Source organism: Mustela nivalis (assembly GCF_964662115.1).
Source record: "Mustela nivalis genome assembly, chromosome: 19".
NCBI classification, from domain to species: domain Eukaryota; kingdom Metazoa; phylum Chordata; class Mammalia; order Carnivora; family Mustelidae; genus Mustela; species Mustela nivalis.
In genome coordinates, this window is record NC_139038.1 from 1,372,656 (window position 1) to 1,391,294 (window position 18,639).

At 56.8% G+C, this 18,639-nt stretch overlaps 1 protein-coding gene across 3 annotated transcripts in view; it reads right to left on the minus strand.

Annotated features, from left to right (window-relative positions):
* MAD1L1 (mitotic arrest deficient 1 like 1) overlaps positions 1–18,639 on the minus strand; it is a 310,570-nt gene that overhangs the window by 231,465 nt on the left and 60,466 nt on the right. Inside the window, exon 1 of one of the 3 annotated variants that reach the window (XM_082714047.1) lies at positions 3,438–3,459. The exons of the other annotated variants lie outside the window; for them this stretch is intronic. The gene's annotated coding sequence lies outside the window, so the exon portion shown is untranslated. Of the gene's footprint in view, positions 1–3,437; positions 3,460–18,639 lie in introns of those variants that run through there. 3 annotated transcript variants of the gene reach the window in all.

The window sequence follows — 18,639 nt, forward strand, 5'->3', positions numbered from 1 at the left end:
AGGAGGATGGAGCTTCTAGTCGGGGCCTGCTCAGCTTCTGTGGAAGCCTGGGTGCACTGGAACAGCACAGCAAAGTGAGAGACTGATCTCTGCGGGACCTTTGTGCCTTCCGTCCCCAAAGGGTCCATGGAGCTGCGGTCCACAACGCCCCCTCTGCAGCCTCCTGACCGGCCTCCTGCTGATGACAAGGCTGCTGAGGAAAACCAGTTTCCCGAGGCCCAGTGGTAAACAAGACTCCAGGACATGAAGCCCGAGGGACTTCCTCGGCTTCATGGAGAGGAAAGCAGCCACGGCGATCTGTGCCTCCGGAGACAGCCAGGCGGACACGCTTGTCTCTCTGACAGAGGAAAACAAGCAAAGCGGACACACCGCAGGGCCCACGGCTCTCTGCCCACAGTCAGAGACACAGAGTTGCCTGCACACACGAATGAGGCGGTCCACGAAAAGCCACAGGGGTGACAGGGAGCATCACACTCAGCACACTGCCCGGCAGACAACCACCCCCGGGGTCCTGTCCACAGCACCACCATCACAGGGGGCTCACAGTGCTGTCCTCTCAGAAAATCAGGAACCCATAGAGGAATGGGCAAGCCCAGGCTGTGAGACAGAAGAGCCAGTCCCTGAGGACAAGGGACACAGCTGCTACATTCCCCTTGTATCAGAGCAGCCCCGCAGGGCAACAGGTGGGCCTCTGTGGGCACAACACTCTCCACCCAAAGCCAAGGACAGTGTGTGTGTGTCTGTCCTATGACCCTCCCTCCCAGAACTGGACGGCCTCTGAGTCCTAGCACCTACCCCCTTCACTGAAACCCTAAGAGCGTGTCCCGAACCCACCTGTCCAGACACACCAACCCCCTCCTGACCCCCACTGCTGCCAGGAGCTCAGACTAGATCACAAGCCCCACAGGGCTGACCCCAACGATGGCCTGCCGCTGTCCACTCAGCCAACAGAGGTGGGCACGAGAGGGGGTACAGCGGAGGGACAGATCAAGAATCACTGGGGACCACTAGCCATGGCTGCTTCTCCCCACCACTGCCTGTAAAGCCCAAGATTTTTTTTTTTTAAGACTTTTTTTTTAAAGATTTTATTTATTTATTTGACATTTATTTATTTATTTGATCACAAGTAGGCAGAGAGGCAGGCAGAGAGAGAGGAAGGGAAGCAGGCTCCCTGCCTAGCAGAGAGCCTGATGTGGGGCTCGATCCCAGGAACCTGAGATCATGACCTGAGCCGAAGGCAGAGGATTTAACCCGCTGAGCCACCCAGGTGCCCTGAAGCCCAAGATCTTCCCAGCAGTACAGAGAGCAAGGACCACTGTGCCATCAGGGCAAGGAGAAAACCAAAAATACCTGGAGGTGTGACCCACAGGGTGGCCTGCTGGCTGTGGCTCTAGGGTGCCCCAGGGGGCCGCACACAAACCACAGCATAATCCTGGAGGACCACGTCTCTCCACAGGAAACTAATTTCTGCAGATGTTTCATAATTAACACTAAGACATATTATAGAGTAAATCACAAAAATGTCACAGAAATGTAAAATGAATCAGGAAACTGCCCCAAACGTCCCACTGGGGCGGCTTTCCCAGCAGACATGCCCAGCACTCTGGGCCAGGCAGCAGCTAGCACAGCCTGGGTCCCCATGTGGAGGGCTGCCAGCAGCCTCAAACCGGCCACACAGGAACCATCCAGGCGCTTCCCCACAGTGCAACCACCATATTCTGGGCCAGGGGCTCAGGACTCACGCTGATCCGGGTCTCCGCCCAGCAGGAGCACCTTGCTGTCTCCTCTAGGCCCCTGAACACAGTCCAACTACAGGCAACGGTGCAGACACTCTTGTCTGACCGAGGGGCATCTGGGACTAAGAATCAAGTCTCTGCCTATGGACAGGACATAGGGAAAGGAGCCTGGGAAGCCCGTTACCCTGAGCCAAAAGGGGTGACACGGAGTGAGCCACGGCCTCCGGGACTCCCGTTTTCCCAAACAGAAGCTCATACAGGTCTTTCCTCTTGCCCTGCACTGCAAGCTTCTGAAAGGGAAGACAGGCTACCTGCTTCTGCGGGGACCCCACAGCTGGCCAGGGGCACAAAGCAGAGCCCATGCCGAGACCAGTGTGATGGCATTTTGGGAGGGCTCCGAGGCAGTTGTGGCCCAAAGGCTTAAAAATGCAAAGGACCAGCGTTCTAAGGACTGGCAACACGTAATCCCGCTCATTCCTCTGGCTTTTTATGAGAGGCTATATTAAAAATGGCTTAAACCTAATAAAATCTGTTACATTTATGGCAAGAAAATATGGAAAGATAATAAAATTAGCAGAGCATAGAAATGAGAGACTACTAAACACCCTTGGCTCTCCAACAGAAACAGACAAGGAACACTGGACATTGTTCAACTGAAAGGAATTTAAACCAATTTAAAAATTCAAGTTCATGTCTCCTTCCCTGCTGAGCCTTGTCCCTGGGGACACCAAGCACAGCACCCAGGTCTCCCAGCTCATCCCCCTGAACAGTAGCCTGGAATGTGCTGCCTGGGACCCCTATTTTGATCTGGGGTGACTGCCGAGCAGCCTGGTACATCTCTTCCCACACATCTCACCTTCCAAGGGCTCCTGTTACCCAACCCCCTACTCCTCTACTTTCATCACCCACCACCCCTGCTCCCCGGTTGTGAGAGCTAAGGTCACACCAGGGCCAGGAAGCACAACGGTCCTCACTAGTCAAAAAACAGATCTGTTTCTACCAAAACAGTAACCAGCAGTCGCAAAGTCCTCCCATCCCCCCCTGAAACCCTACTTGGAACCAGGGCCCGTGACAGCAGGGGTGTCAGGTGTTTTTAAGAGGCTGGTGAAGGGACACACCTTCATGAACACAGATCTGGGACTCCCACCTTCTGACACAGCGCAGCCCTCTTGGCTCCATGAGGCCCGAAAATCAGACTGGGCAGAAAGGACACGGCCATCTGCACTTGTCCCAAGATTCTAAGCACTGGGACAGCTCTTTCTGCAGGCCCGTCACGATCTCTGTTTTGTTTTGGCTCCATAGACATTATTTTGTAGGGCAGTGTTAGATTTACAGAAAGCTGGGCAGATTACAGAGATGCCCCGAACCTCGCGCCGGCTCCCCCGTTAACACCTTAGGGAAGTATGCTGCACTTGCCCCACCTGAGCAACCAACAGGGACACGTTACTAAAGTACAGAGTTTACATTAGAGGTCACCTTTCTACAGAGTTTAACAAATGTAAAATGTTACATGTACACCCATGTCATAAAGAACAACTGCACTGCCCGAAAAATCCCGTGCTCAGTCATCCCCCACTCCGGTCACCGCCCCCGCAGTCACACCTTCTCAGGAACCCCCCCGGCCAACCCCCGGCTGGAATCCGCAGTCGGGAGCCGGCTCAGGAACACGCATGTCAGGGTCCCCATGGCTTTGGAGCTCACATATCTGCAGCACTCAAGTCACCATCCACCGTCCGCACCGCCCATGGTCTGGCCGTCCACCCTGACTCCAGGGCATCCCAGTCATGTCTCAGCTCGGGCAGCTGTGGGTAACGCTGCTGTGAACATCCGTGTGCAGGGGTCACTCGGACACACGTGGTCAGATCCTGGGGTAAATGCCGAGGCGTGTGGCCACTGGACCATACACAGAGCGCACGGCTGGTTTTGGAAGAAACCACAGGCCCCTCCCGACACAGCCACACCTTTCCGCGTTTCCAGCAGCCACTTGTGAGGGGCCCCGTGGCTCCGCGTCCCGCAGGCATCTGGTGCTGACCATGTTCTGACCCATGGCCATTCTGCCAGGGGGAGGGGGTGGCAGGTGGTGCTGTCTCCTTGCTGCTTTCCTCTGCGTGTCCACAAGGACGCACCACGGGGGGAATCTTCCCCTGCGGGTGTTCACCGCGCAGATGCCCTGGGTCACGGTGTCTGTTCCGGTGAATGCCCACCTTGTAATTGGGCTTTCTCACTACTGAGTACTGAGAGTTCTTTGTAGGTTCCGGATCACAGTCCTCTCTGAGACACATGTTCCCCCAGACTGAGGTTTGTTTTTTCATTCCTTAGCAGTACCTTTCACAGAACGGAAGTTTGTAACATTAAGGAAGATCAGCTTATGAAGCTTTTCGTTCACAGATTACGCTTTTGATCTCTTATCTAAAAAATTATCGCCAAACCAAAGGTCAGCCAGACCTGGTCCCATTACCTTCAAGGACTTCCGTAAAAGTTCTGCATTTTACTCTAGGGTCTATGACCCATTTGGGGTTAATTCTGGGGCAAGGGCTGTGTCAAGATGCATTCTCTGCAGGAGGACATCCAGTAGTTCCAGCCTCTGCTCCTTCATCAAAGCTCATCCAACTGTGCTCCTGGGGTCTACTTCGGGGCTCTGATTCTGTTCCACTGACCCACCTCATTCACCCACTCCGCACTGTCGCCATCACTGTGGGTTTGTGTTATTAAAGACAAGCGCTTCACAGACATCTTGTAAATGTTCGTCAGACTCATGACTCAGTCGGCCGGTCTGTCTTCTTCTGTGCTCACATAAATAGGTTTTCAACTTCACATTCTAGTCACTCCTTGCTGGCATACAAGAGCGTGCATGACTGGGTCCTGTTCCCCTCGTATCCTACAACCCTGCTATAGTGGCTGGGAGTTCTAAAAGTCCTTCAGCTGATTCTCTGGAATTTTCTGCACAGACAACCATGTCATCCACCAACGGTGTTCTTTCCTCCCTCCCACTACACACATTTCCCTCCCTTGTCTCATTGCATCGGCTAGGACTTCCAGCATAAAGTCAAACGACATCCTTGACTTGTTTCCAATCTTGGTGAGAAAGCAACTAGCTTCTTTAAGATTCCATTCATTTATTTGACAGACAGAGATTACAAGTAGGCAAAGAGGCAAGCATGGGGCGGGGCGTGGGGTGGGCGGAAGCAGGCTCCCTGCTGAGCAGAGAGCCCGATGTGGGGCTCGATCCCAGGACCCTGAGATCATGACTTGAGCCGAAGGCAGAGGCTTAACCCACTGAGCCACCCAGGCGCCCAGCACCTAGCTTCTTATTTGGAAGAAAGAAATGTCTGACCACAAGTTAGCTCTCTAGCACAATGAGAAGAAAAACCTGCCCATTTAAAAGGTCTCAGTCACCAAAGAGCTCGAGTGAGTTCAGCAGCCATAATTGTGTCTGAGAAGGCCCCATCCTCTCGCTCAGGGCTGTTCTTGCATACCTTAGCCCCTTCAGGCACACAGCGGTCCTACTGCTCTCCAGAGAACGCCTTAAGCAAGGTCATAACTCCCCCAGAAACCTGGTGGGAGTCATCTCATACCAACCGGCCCCCCCATGAACCATCTAAAAAGATACCTGCAAGGAAAATCCGCTCTGCTACAAAAAAACAGAGGCCTCCTCCTTCAAACACCCAACGTGGGGCAAAACAGGCCTCTCTGGGATATGTAGGAGTAACAGCTTCCAGAGAAAAACCAAACGAGGGAAGTCTTCCCGGATGTTCCATGACTGGTGCTCGTGAATTTCAGATGGCAAAACATCACAGGATGCCCTCTAAACTCACAGCAACACCACAAGGAAAGGCAGGACCACCCAAAGAAAGTGTCAGACGACAGTCTGCACCCCCTCCTCCAGCAACCCCCTCCCCAATCATGAAGAGTTTCTGAGCACCAAGGTGCTGCGAGGACCTCCCAGGTCCTCCCACTTCCACCTACAGATCTGTATGAGGCCAGATTTTTTTCATATATTCCAGCTAGAATAGTCCAGCACAAGAGGCTGAGTGCAGAAGCAGATGTGAGAATCCAGCCGTCTTCCATTTAACAGACATTAAAAAGATGTGTAAAAATGTAAAACAATGTCATTCTTCTCACCACCTCCTGTTTCAGAAAATATATCTTTTGTTAAGTGATGAGTTCCTTTTAAGGAAATTATAAACATATTATCAATAATTTTTAAAATTTTATTTCCAAAAACTGACTACTGAAAAACAGAACCCTTACAAACAAAAGCTCCTTTTTTCCATAACTTTTTAGCGTAAAAGACTCCTAAGATGGCAAGGCAAGGGCCTGTGGTAAGCGTGGGCAGGCAGGGGGTCCAGCCGCAGCCAGATAACGTGCTGGACTCTCACCCCCCAGCGCACAGACACAACGTGCGCATGCTTACAGTCAATACGAGGGCATCGTGTCCTAACTCAGACAAAGCATGTAGTTAACAAAGAGTCCTAACTATGAATCTCTGGAGAGATATCCCAAAAATCTGCATCCTTGGGGTATCTCCCTGCACGTAATTCTGAAGCAGCCAGCCTATAATGTGAGCGATTCTGGCATTCGGGAAGCATGAACAAGACCGGGAGCGCCTTTCCAGTCTGGTGGATTCGCTGTTGTCCTCTCTGTCCAGGCAGCAGGAAAGCTCCTCCCGCGCAGGCCTCCACTGCTCACTTCATCCAGAAGGTCTGTGGCACCAGCCACGGCAATCAGGTGCCCTCAGGTGTCCGGCGCCTGACAACAGACTGACCATTACTGCCCACGCGTGAGGAGATCACTGCTGCTCTTCCTCCTGGGTCTACTAAACCACTTCTCTGCCTCAAGTATCAGACAAGGGTCAGGAATAAAGGTCTCGTGACCCTGAGGAGCGACCTGCAGTTAAGCCAACCATTGAAAAATCAATGCCCGATGAGAGGCAAAATGATGAGAGCCCCCCAGGGTCTGAAGCCAGATGCGTCTGAGGGCATGGCCAAGCTCCAACCCGGAGGAGGTCCGTGCAGTGAGACCAGCGCACACGTAGGGTACAGTGTTCTGCATGCAGGTGGTGCGAGGGGCAGAGAGGACGACGTGTGTGAAGTTTCTGGTGCCCTCACAGTGTGGCACCAGCACATGCTTCTGTGCTCTCTGACTTATCCAGTTTCTAGCAGGCTCTAGGGAGACCACTCAAGAGGCACCAGCAGATGTGTGTGCCGACTGATGCCTTCCACAGGCCACTGTTCCCAAACGAGCTGGCCTGAGCTAAGTGTCCAGGCTGTGTCCAGGCCGTGTCCTCCACCGTCTCAGCACTGCCTCCCTCCCCAGGCCTCCTCTGGGCTAGGCTACCAGGCAGAGCAGGCTTTAATGCACTGCCAAACACCACAAAAGTGCACTGACATTGCCTTACGACATCAGAGGACTGCTAACCTGCACTCGTCCCCCAGAACCTGAAGGCACATTCCCAGGTTCGCTCCTTACAGTGACCAGTGGCAAGCAGGCTCTACGGCCCATCAAGTCCACACAAGGCCATCGGGAAACTGAGAGATGTGTCAACAAGGAGCCTTGAGTCTTCCTCCCAGAAGGAGGCCCTGGGCTGAGGAAATGGGATGGTGAGTCCAGGAGGCTTGACCACCTGCTTTGGCTCTTGCCACAGGGGAAGCAGGGAGGGCCAGTGGCTGCGTCTACATCAGTCCCTTTGCAAGTTTCAAGGCTCCGTAAGATCTCTCACTATCTCCTTCTTACCAACAATAAACAACATTCAGGTATCACCGGCCTCTAGTCATGTCCCAATGTATGTGGACACCTACATTCTTGGACAGGTAGGGGGTACTAAAGATGATTTGTCTGCCCTGGGAGCTGACCCCATCCCCATCTCTGAGCCTATCCTGAGCACATGGAAGTCACCAGAAAAGCGCCAGGACAGACTGTCATTCCAGCAATACCAGAAGCCAGTGGGGCGAAGGATACACCCTGTGAGCCCCCACCAGCAACAGGGAGAAACTGGATGTGGTCCCTTCACCCAGAGACCCCAGGCCAAGGGGGTTCCAGTGTGGGCCAGGGTGACGGTCTGGGTATGGGGAGATCCAACACCTGTACCTTCTGTCACTGTGTCCACGAGTCCCAGTTAGGCGCGGAATGCCACCCTGATGGAAGCTGCCGGCACTCACAACACTCCCTGTGATAGGAGGATGGCCACTGTCCTCTGCAGCCCAGCCTCACTCGAGCAGAGCCATGCAGGTGACCCTGGGCGAGGAAATCGCTGGGTCCCAGCCTCATAATCAGTGACACTTAGAGACTCAACAACAGACGTAAGACCTCATTTCAGCTTTGCTGTTTCTGCACTGTGCGTCTGACGATATAAAAACTTTGAAAGTTCATCATCGTGTGTTCTAGACCTCTATGTGAGACTTACAAAGGCCTCTCTGAGATGAAAAAAATTCCATGTTAAAAGAATCAAGAGTCCAATGAGCAGGAAGCTCTGCAATCAGGAGGGTTCCATCAGCAGCCCCGGCCAGAGCTGAAAAAAACCTCCCTGCCCTGTTTCAGTCACCCTGGGAGCTCCAAGGCCCTTCTATTACCCGGACTGCCAAGAGCCCCCGTCTGGCCCTGTGTCTGCGACACACCAAACCACAGCAGAGGCCACCGCAGCTACAGCTCTGCATGTTCTCAAGCCCTCCACGGCCCTGGAGCCCAGCTTGGCCCCACGCAAAACCCCAGAGCCAAGGGCATCCTGGGCACCCTGCTCCTTACCAGTGTCCGGGGTCTCCACTCAACTCCCTTCGACCCAAACGTCCCAGAAGCTTGGCCCAAACACAGAGAAATGAAAATACCAGTACGTCTTCAACCAGCTCCAGGCCAGCACCTCCCACATCCCTGAAATAATCCCTCTCCACGGAGGGGGAGATGGCACGGAGAGGGCGGCCAGCTCCGTCCCAGTCCCAGGCGGGTAGCAGCGAAGCAGCTGCCTCCCCTGGGCCCAGGCCCTGGGCCCGCACAAGCTACCTTGGGTGCGAGTCCATGGCTGGCACAGGGCTCTAGTGACAGGGACACCTCCCTCATGGGCACTGAGGACATGGCTGGCCCACCAGGTGAGACTGCCAGGTCTAAAGGGAAGGGCTCAGCCCCTTTTAAAATCCAGAGCCTTGTTTACCTTATGTTCTGTCTCCAAAGGGACATGAGTGACCCTGGCTCCTGGAGGAAGGTAAGGTCCCAGTTGGGAGAGAACCAAGGGGAGGGCAGGTGCCTGTCCTTCTTGCTCTCCCCAAGGGGGCTGACACTTGGGCCGGGCTGCAGACTGGGGAACAGGCCGGAGGCCCACCCTGCCCAGTCCCTGCCGAGGGCACAGCCACCCCAACCTAGGACAACCCCGCTGCCAGGGTAATTTTCCTACGGCAACTGCTACAGAACTAACTGCCCAGAAACGGATTTCATTTTAGGGATGAAAATTCCTTCCAGTGCTTGAATAAAAGGAGGAGTTTCACATTTTATCCATTTCCACATCCCTGAACAATAAAAACCTATTTAAAAGACCATGAATATGCAAATTCCATTTTAAATATGGAAATGCAAAACACGTAAGAAAACAGTCTGGGCGTGAAGTATTAATGGCATCTTCTCTTGCTGACAAGAGACAACGCGAGCCGGCTGCCACGGCAGAGGTCACAGGATGGCTCAGCCCTGAGGAGCAGCCAGAGCCCTGCCCTGCGCCCACGCCCTGCCCACACCCTGCCCTACCCACCCCTCGCCCTGCCCTACCCTATGCCCAGGCCCTGCCCACTCAGCCCACAGCCTGCCCTACCCACCCCATGTCCTGCTAAACCCATCCCACACTCTGGCCAACCCCTACCCTTCCTTACCCTGCCCTGCCCATTCCTGGCTGGCCTCCGCTACAGACCCCTGCTCTTCCGGACCACTGTTGCCCCACACCCTGCCCACAACCACCACTCTACCACTATGTCCCTGCAGCACCACAGGTCCAAACCTTGTGTCCCTGCCGGCACAATCTCAGGCTGCACTGGTGCCAGGGCAGGGCGCACTGACAGTGCCTGGGGAGCACATGGAGCTCTCCCTCAGCTGGGACGGCCCAGCCAAGACAGGCTCTGTCTCCCAAGGACAGACCAGCTAAGCCTCAGATTTGGGAGAACCGAGCACAAGGTACCCTCCTGGCCCAGAAGCAGAGGGAAGCAAATACACGCCAGCCGGGCAGGGACGCAGCTAGAACAGTCCATGCGGAGGCTCAGAACCAGCAGGTCTGCATGTGGAGCAAAGGGGACCAGAGGCCAGACACAGAACTCCGCTGGCAGGGCCCGCGGTGACACACACACACCACCTCCAGGCAGAACCCCTAAGTGCATCCACAGGAAGGGCCCCAGAAGCACAAGGCTGATGACTGCCAACACAACAGAGCCAGTCTTTAGAAAATTCTGCCATCCTATGTCCAGGGAGCTCACGGGACTTCAAGGACCTTCTGATAAGGTCCTGAGAAGAAAGCAGGGACCAGGCCCCTCTCTGTTGACAGCAGGAGGAACTGAAGCAGAACGGACGTTCTTACAACTCCACAACCGTGCTCCTGGCAGCTGGCTGAAGATGAGGCGTCTGAGAGCCCAGAATGCACATTTACATGTCACAGGGGATTCTGTGCGCTTACTGAGTTGGGTGACAGTTTGGAGGTCACACCACGGAGGCCATGGCAAAAGAGCCAGCGAGCTCTCCAGCCACAGAGGGCACCGACCATGGCAATGGACCACCACACGCACATGGACCCCCACTGTGCACAGCCCGTGAGAGCTGCTGTTCTCGCACAACAAAGCACACGCAAGCCGTCCAGCTCATCAGAAGCCTTGGTCTTTAAAGGGCACGTCCCACGACCAAGGCCCTATGGTCATCCCCCCGAGGCCACTCTCCCAAACCTGCCGCTTTGCCGGCAGCTGCCCTGTGCCAGGGTGGCACCGCCAGGAATCCCAGCAACGTCTGCCGATGAGCCCAGACTTCCCTGGGGAACCCATATGTCCCCTAGGGGGAGGGGACCTTAGTCTCCGGGATAGAAGCCAGATGGTTACAGTCCAGATGATGAAGGTGACTCCTACCTAGCCCAGGCCAAGCTGGAGATACATTAGCAAAAGGCCTGCACCCGCCCCGCACATCCCACCAACACCGGCCAGGAGCCAACCGGCAGACCCAGAAACGGCTGCTTGAGAAGAAGCCCCCCAGCGCTGAGCCCTCGCGCTCTCCCCCTCCCTCCCTTACCCTCTCTAACGGGCCACAGAATTTACAGGTTTGGTACTCCCACTGGGGAGGCCCCAGGGGAAGCTCGGAGGACCGGACTGAGCGGGAGAAAGGCTGCCAGTGCCGTGGGCACCACCTCACGTCGGAACACGGGCACTGCAGGCAGGTGCCAGCAGCCTTTGGGCCCCGAGGGCTGGAAGGCCCGGGGTGCCTCTGCTCAGCCGCGACTGTCGCAGGGATTCCTGGGCTCTCTCCTTCCTGCCAGAAGTTCCAAGCAAGGAGGGAGGGAGTCTGAAAACCAAAGTAAGGGCAGCCCAGCAGTTGGCCAGAGCCCTCAGGCAGACCCCACACAGCAGGAGGGCAGCAGTCCCAAGGGGACACACCTGCTCCACCCCAACCGCCTCCAAGGCCCAGTCCTAATGTCCCCTCAGGTGACAGAGCATTGGGGCACAGCCATGGCTCCGTCCACATGTCACGGCTCAGTGAAGAAGACAGGCCCTGATTTGCAGACAGGCCAGTACCAGCATGTGTGTGCCAGACCCAAGACCAACCTGAACGGGGGCTGCGTATGCTCGGACAAGGGAGGAGGCTGCCTTTCACTGAGCTCTGACAGCGGCCGGGTGCTGTGCTCGGTGCCTGCCTGGTCACCACCACCCTACGAATCAGCCAGTGTCATAACCCTGGTTTGGGGTATAAAGAAAATGAAGCCCACACAGACGCCTCAACCCCATGGGCCAATACTCAGGTCTGGCCTCCCTGGTCGTCAGCCTGGCTTGGGCAGCAAGGCACCCCAGCACCCTAGCAGACACGCATCCGCATGGTCCAGCCTGCTGGGAGCCAGCCTGCGGGTGACTACAGGGATGGTGAGGGACAGAAGCAGGACACAGAAACCATAGGCAGGGGTTCCCACAGCCAGAAGCCCCTCGGCTCCCCACACAGGGCTCAGTGCCCACCCAACTGTAGTCTGCAGTCCGACGGCTGGAGGAGACCCCAGCCAAGGTCCTCCCAGGACAGACGTGAGGGGTCTGCGCAGCAGGCCAGGCAGGCAGCCCCCCTCGGCCCTCACATATGCCGTTCTCAGGTCATTATTATTTTTCACAATCTGGCCAAATCTGATTCAAAACCTGCTTGCCCCTAGAAGCGATCCCGATCCACCTCGTGGCTAGAAAGCAACCACGTCTCCTCTTGGAACCCACACCTTTTCCTTCTCCGAGCCTCGGCATCAGCACGAGAACACATGTACAAGCACACGTGCATCCAGATGCACACACACCCCGCCCCCACAGGGTTACCCACAGCTCCCCCTCCTGCACCACCCCGAACTGCCCTGGCAGTCAGTGTTCCTCGAGGCTCAGGCAGCCCAGGCTGCAGCATGCGATGCTTTCCAAGCTGGGATCTCAGTGACCGATGCCCGCCTGTGCAGAACGACACCCTGGTCACAGCTGCACTGAGGACACCAGGCTGTCTCCCCTTGGGCACCAGCCATAAACCTGGAGCAGGAGAAGCCTTCCCAGCTACCATGAAACGGGTTACAAAACCCACTTTGTAGAGAAAATCAGCAACGTGTACTCTCCAGTGGACGTCGTGTGACTGGCTTTAAGCCGTTGGCCTGCCGCAGTGTGGGGCAGAGCAGACCACAGTGAAGACTGGCAGCACCACGGCCAAGATGGGGTGCAGGAGCCAGGGGACAAGCTCCAGGCCAACTGCACGCAAGACAGGTGCCAACTCAGCCAGCCCCACTGCTGCAGCCTCCACAGATTCAGAGAGGGAGCGGTTGACGAAGGACTCGCAAAGAAGGAGAGGTCCCAGTGAGTGATCCCCCCATCCCCTAATCCTGGCAAGGACGAGGACAGGAACACTGCCGGGGGACATCCCCACTGACCCCCAGTCCTCGCCAGGTAGGGGTGAGGGGCTGGGCACTGCTGGGGGACATGCCTGCTGACCCCCAGTCTTCACCAGGTGGGGGGAGGGGCTGGGATCGTAGGCACTGCCGGGGGACGTCCCCACTGACCCCCAGTCCTTGGCAGGTAGGGGTGAGGGGGTGGGATTGTGGGCACTGCCAGGGGACATCCCCGCTGACCCCCAGTCCTCGCCAGGTAGGGGTGAGGAACTGGGATCGTGGGCACTGCCACAGGACGTCCCCGCTGACCCCCAGTCCTCACAAGGTGGAGGTGAAGGGCTGGGATCATAGGCACTGCCGGGGGATGTCTCTGCTCACCCCCAATCCTCATCAGCAGGGGTGAGGACATGAGAACCCACAGAGACACCACTGCTCAGGGAATCGACAATGTATCCTGGGGAAAGAGAAAAAGATACTTATTCTTTACTGAACAGATGTGCCCTGGGCACCGATCCTGTGCTCACGGTCCCTGCACTCTCATGGAGTTCACACTCAAATGGAGAAATGCACCAGGCACACATCAACTGGTCGATCAACGCATCAGATTAGTGCCAGGAAGAGCACAGAAACATTCGGAGGCAGGGGGTAGCTGCAGCCTGAGCAGGATGGACTCTCCCACAGGAAAAGGTGAGGATGGACACACACAGATGCCGCCATGAAGACCAGAAGCATTAGCCCTCCGTCAGGGAGCAATGCTAGAATGTTCTAGAACAGAGAGGAGCCCTGTGACTTCCTGACAGAGGAGGTGAGAAGCATGAGGTAGGTGAGGCCCTGGGCACAGGGAGGAGTGACACGATGGCGACAAGGACAGGAGAGAAAGGCAAGGCCCCAAGGGCAGCAGCAGACCACAGCCTACTGGTGAGTGACACAGAATGCCCCAGAGGGTCCTGTACATGTGCACCTGCCCGAGGGACAGTCTGAGGCCCATCTCAAGAGGCTCCTCTGCACACAGACCCTGCGGGGCAGGAAGTGCTAGTAGGGCCAGCCTCGCAGTCAGGTGGGGACACAGCTGGCACCCACGTGGCCGGCACTTGGACTCAGGTGCTCTGCAGGCAGAGCCAAGATAACCGCCTGTCGTCTCAGTGGATTGAAAAGTCAAGAGGGCCTGGCCAGGTGAACGTGTGAGGCCTGTGCACCCCCAGCCCCCGAGCCTCACACCTCCAGCACCGCACTCACTCACTGCACACCCCGGGTCGCTCTGGCCAGAACCACAGCGGCGACCCCAACCACCCAGACCCAACCCCTGCTGGGGACAAGGTAGACGAGCAAGCACATGACGAAGACACATTTAATTACAAGACACGCAGTCTAACGGGAAGTCTCCCTGAGGAGCGAGTCAGCCTCAGCCACAGAGAAATTCCAAGTCAGCCACGGCCTGAGCAAAGTGCCAGGGCCAGCAGGGACAGAGGTGGGCACAGCGTGTCCCGCTGCTGAAGGGGGGCTGTGTGGCAGAGGCGGTGGAAACGGGAGGGGGTGGAGAAGTCAGCAGGGGCAGACACCAAGGGAAGGCGGTAGGGACAGCAGAGGCAGCCAGTGGGAAATGCTGCCACGAACCCTCGTCATCTGAAGGAGATGGCAGCCAGTGGTGAAAGAGAGTCCTGGATTCCTGAACATATGGGGCATAAGGAACAACCCAGAGTCAAGGAGAGGGGCACACACTGCCAGTCACAGCAGCCAACTGAGGGGCTCTTGCCCGGGGCCACCCATGCAGATGTGAGGCACAGCAGCAGGACACCATGTGGTGCCCAAGAGCACAGCACCCACTCTGACTCCTTACCCGTGAAACCCTCGCCAAGCCAGGGCCAGCCTGTGCTGGCCACGAAGTACAGTCACGAGTGCAAAGGGTCTGGAGCCCAAGCCGTTCCCGGTGTAGCCGAGGGGATGGACCAGGGTGTAGGGGCTACAGCAAAAGGGCAGCCAGCGTCGCAAGGGGCCGGGGCTTTGCACGGAATGCTGTCCTTCCACCTCCAGCCAGCGCTGCCCCGAAGCATCCCCTTCATCCCCTTCCCCAGAGAGGTGGAAGGAGAAGTAGAAGCAGGGGCACAGCCCAGTGAGGGGGAGCCAGACCACACCCTGGAAGCTGATGGGGGCTGGACAAAGCCAGACCCAGAGCTGCCATCCAGAGCACAGCCCACATAGGCAAGGAACAGAGGGAACCCAGCAGAGGAAGGGCACCAAGGAACAGAGCTAGGCAGCCACAAGGAAGGTCATGAGTTCTTATGTGCCAAGACTGCCATCATCACAACAGGAGGACAAGGCTGTCGATGACAACGGGGGCACGTGATGACAACACCTGCTGCATACTGACAGCTGGCTCATCAGCGAGGAGCCGGAACAGGGACATAGGTTTATTGTCGCAGCTAACCCGCGTGCCAACCCCACAAGGGGCCAAATCTCCTGCGCCTGCTACATCTCCATGTTCTAGATGAGGGACCCTCAAGGACTGGTCCCAATGGCACGTGGCAGAGCTGAACTTTAGACCCTGGACTAAGGCCATGCAGCCACACCCGGAAGCTACAAACCAAACATAAGCGACCACTTAATGTTACATTACAGATGTGGTTTTTCTCCCACACTGGCCACAGTGCAAGGGCTCCATAGCTACAGGAGAAGAGCATCACCGGAAGTTCTGTCAGATGGCCAGCCTAAGCCAGAGAGACAGCCTGTCTACCCAACATGGTGCGGTCTACACCAGACAGACAGACAGACAGACAGACAGTGTAATCTACCCCAAATGGCCACCCTAAGCCAGACAGCCGATCTACCCTAGACTGATAGCTATCTGCCCCAGACAGAGCATGGTCTACAGCAGAAAACTGGGCTCTGACCTCTGCATGGAAGCAAGCACCCAAGGAAGATTCCCAAGGGCCCAGGACATAGCGCATGTCACTATGACTAATTCGCAGGCTCCAAAAAGGTTGGAGCTTCCAAAAATCTCATCACTTCCTCCCTCCACATGGGAGCCCCCGACGCTGTACACTGTTTGTGTGTGCTGGGGGTCAGCTCACCCCCAGCCCCAGAGAGACAGCACCACGGGTCTCGATGCACCCACGGCCAGGTCCGCGTGCTCACAGCATGAGTCTGGGCCTCCCACCGTGTGAGCGCTGTGACCAGCGCAAGCTGATGGAGCCCGGCCCAGCCTGAGGAAAGGGTCCCGGTCGATGGAGTCACCGAGCTCACAGGCACGTGCCGGTGTCTGTGGAACAGATGCACCACTACAGACTGCCACCAAGGAACGTGTGAAGACAAGGCCTCAGACATGGGCTGCCTCGGCACCACCCACTGAAGCCCGTTTACACCGAGCAACACCGGGAGCTGGCCACACCAGCAGGGCCCCAGTCCACACCCCTGGAAAGCCCCAGGACATGCTCCTGCAGAGACAGTCGTGGCTAAGACCAGAGTGAGGCCTGGGGAGGGGAAGAGCTGTGGGGCTGGTCCTGATGAAGGCCAGTCAGGTGATCACAGAGCCCCGGGGAGTCCCAGAACTGGAGCACTGAGGCAGGAGGCAAATCCGGGCCCTCCCAGTGACAGGAAGTACTCCAGCCAGCCCAGCAGGGGGCACCCAGAGCCCAGCTGGCGGGCCCTGCGACCGCCAGGCACAGTCCCACGGGGCTCACCGGCCAGTGGTCCATCACTGTGCCTCTTCAGTAGGGCTGTTCGTTCATTCCTTCAGCCGATACACGCTCACTGAGCAGCTCCTCACCCATGTCCTCTGCGTCCCCGGGGACGCCGTCGCACACAACATGCCGTCCCTGCCCCAAAAAGCCTGCGGCACAAGCGCAGGGCATACAAGGAACTCGGCAAGAGCACACCGGGGCGGCATCGCCAACCAGAACGTATCAGAGCAGGAGCCCCACGCAAGGAGATCGGGCCTCGTGGGAACAGATGCCGGAGTTCCAAGCAGGAGCTCCAGGCTGAGCAGGACCTCGGCACTGCTCAGGCGCCCAGCGGCCCGGGGTGGAGTCCACGGAGACACTGAGCACGCCTACATCTCTGACTGTCCACGGCCTCTCCAACCTCTCTCGGACCCCACGAGCTCCTCAACACACCAGGTCCAAGGCAATTTCCCGTGCACCCTCCATCAACACACAGACAAGGTCACCGCCGGTCTTCATGCTTCACGGTTACACGCCCCCAGGCTTGTTCTCTCACCTGACGTCACTAGTCCTGCATGCCAACCCCAAGTCCACCCCCTTCCGGGCCTCCTCTGGGCACATATAGGAGACGACTCATGTCACCATGTCCTCAAATACCCCAGAGGCCGCTCGTGCCCTGTCCCCCACCAGGCACAGGTCTACCTGACGCTGACAGAGCCTTCTTCCTCAGCGCGCCACAGTCCCGTGACGGTTATCACCTTTCTCATCTGACAGGAGGCACAGGCTGACTCCTCTGTCCAAGGACACACAGCAATTCAGTGGCTGGCCAGCCTGAGCTAGAGCCAGGGACCTGCTGGAGCTCCTAGCGCAGCATGAACTCCACCCCGATGTACAGAAAACGGGTCCTCAGTCATCATGAATCTTCTGTGGCCGTCACCGGCCTTGCTGGCCTCAGGACAGCCCAAGAGCACCATAACTCACACAGACACACGATGACAAAGATGACAAGGCCTAATCACACTCCAGACGGTTTGCGAGGACGGCCTAAATGCTGCAGACAAACAGCAAGGAAAGAGCCACACAAAGAATTATGACCAATATGCCGATCTCAAGTCCCCCTCGGGGATGACAGGGAAGCCATCAACCTGTGGGCTGCCAGGAAGACGCGCAGCCAAGGGCACCACCTCTCGGAGAGGGGGACGGGCAACATGAGCAAGGACTCCCTCCCACCACTCATTCAAGTCCCCTTCACCAAGCAACAGCCTCCTCCAAAGGCTGCCCAGGGGCCCCCGGCACCCCCAGTCAACAGGGAATGAAGTCGACTGTCCTGCCTTCACCAGGGCTCCCAGCCCCCCACATAAGGCCACAACCCACAGACCCGGCAGCTGCCCGGCAGCCGGCCAGTGTGAAGGACGCCCGACACTCAAGTCCTCTCCGTGCTGATCAGGAAGGGCCTCGCATCACAGGGTCCCTACCACCTCATCAGGGGCCTGCCCGGCCATCTGTCACATGTGAGCTTGCTCCCAGAGGGGAGCCAGGGGTCTGGAGAGGTGGACAAGGTACCACCACAGGAGATGGCTACTCCCAGAATGGAGAAGGGAAGGTCAGCTCTGCGCTCACTACCGCAAGTGAGCTGGCTGTCGGGGCCTGTGGCTGGAGCGGCTCTTGCCTCCACCTCCCCGTACACGAAAGCCAGCCTTCCCAAAACCTCAGGGTTTGGCCTGAGAAAAACGAAGGCGAGTTTTCTTTCCTTGAACAGTTCATTCTGTTTCAAATGCAAAGTAAAGTGAAGATCGTCTGGAAAAATGTAAAAGCTTTAATTTCAAATCACTCTTAACACCCGTTTCATCTGACAGTAGCTTTGAAAGCAAAAGGCAATCTTTATCGTTTGAGGTTTTTAAGCTAAATTGACGTGATTATGTCCAACACAACCAGATGCTTCTAAAAGCCAATTTTCAAAGTGACATCAACCCCCCAAATAAGAAATCCTTCCCTCTGGCTACTAGTGAGCCCTTAAGACCCTGCGTCCACACAAGGCTGAGGCCGGCTGCTCACAGACCCACTCGCCCGTGGGGACCCGACCCCACTCAGCGGTCGGCCCCCTACAGAGCCCCACGGAAGTGGGCCAGCCGCAGACCAAGGGACCCCATCCCGTCTGGAACAGTTCTGTGCCTGGGCCCATGAGGCTGGA